The sequence below is a fragment of the Monopterus albus genome, unplaced genomic scaffold (assembly GCF_001952655.1).
Source record: "Monopterus albus unplaced genomic scaffold, M_albus_1.0 scaffold120.1, whole genome shotgun sequence".
Taxonomy (NCBI): Eukaryota; Metazoa; Chordata; class Actinopteri; order Synbranchiformes; family Synbranchidae; genus Monopterus; species Monopterus albus.
Window position 1 is genome coordinate 919,668 of NW_018128000.1, and position 1,201 is coordinate 920,868.

The window sequence follows — 1,201 nt, forward strand, 5'->3', positions numbered from 1 at the left end:
TTCTTTTTGCATGCATTCTGTAATCCCTTGCTCATCCACGGTCTCTCACTGTAATTCCTTTTATTTTTATACTGCTTACGAGGACAGTTCCTGTCATATACTTTCTTAAATATGTTTAAAAATTGCTCATATGCTTTATCTAAGTCATCCTCTCTGTAAACTGGTTCCCAGTTTTGCCCCATGAAATCATCTTTAAGCCTCATTACAGGATATTCATTCATCACCCTCCTATAGAAAAAATTTGTTTTTGGCCTGTCATTTCTATACTGGCCCTCATAAACCACAAATACTGGTAGATGATCACTAATATCATTTATGAGTAATCCAGTTGTCATTTTACTATCCATAACATTGGTGAATATATTATCGATTAATGTTGCATGCTGAGTGCTGTGTTTCCTCTGATTTATCTCTGCAGTATTCAGATTATTCATATTGCTGATGTCACAGCAATGACGAGCATCCTGCAGCAGCTTCAAATGTAGGTCAGTGGGTGTTGTGCTAGGACCGCCTCTACTGGGGTTTCTGCCTGAGAGCTGACAACTCGCTCATCTGATACCGTTTTAGACCTAGCATGTGTTAGGTATTTTTAGTCAGATAGAAATTGGATAGATACTTTATGTATTAGAAATGTTTAGTGGAGATAGGATGTCTAGTTACTGTTAAATGCTTAGGCATGCTTATGAGTTTCTATAGGGTACATCTGGTCAAGGATAACTAGAGAGAAGAGTTGATGACTGTCAGCAGACAGGGTGTTTAATATTATTATTATGACGTGTATAACTGTAGCCTTAGCCATAATATGTTCTTATGTTTAAGTCACGACATGTACTAGAGGTCATGAGAATGTTTTTAGTTCCACACCACGCCCATAAACCCGGTTCCAAAGGCCGGAAAACCTGATTACAGGATGGTTCATGATCTCAGAGCTGTAAATAAACTTGTGGTTCCAACTAATTATGCCACGCCAAATCCATATACCATGTTGAATGCAATAAGCTCTGAACACAAGTTTTTCCACATGCATTGATCTTGCAAATGCCTTTTCCTCGGTGCCTCTACATAGAGATTCACAAGATATGTTTGCTTTCATGTATAAAGGACAAAAATTCACTTATCGAAGGCTACCTATGGGTTTTATTGACAGTCCATCCATCTTTAATCACATTCTGAGGCAATACTTGAAGAATCTTGTTCTCCC

General features: G+C 38.0%; 1 protein-coding gene across 1 annotated transcript in view; it reads right to left on the reverse strand.

Annotated features, from left to right (window-relative positions):
• r3hdm4 (R3H domain containing 4) overlaps positions 1 to 1,201 on the reverse strand; it is a 12,949-nt gene that overhangs the window by 7,776 nt on the left and 3,972 nt on the right. The window lies entirely within an intron of this gene.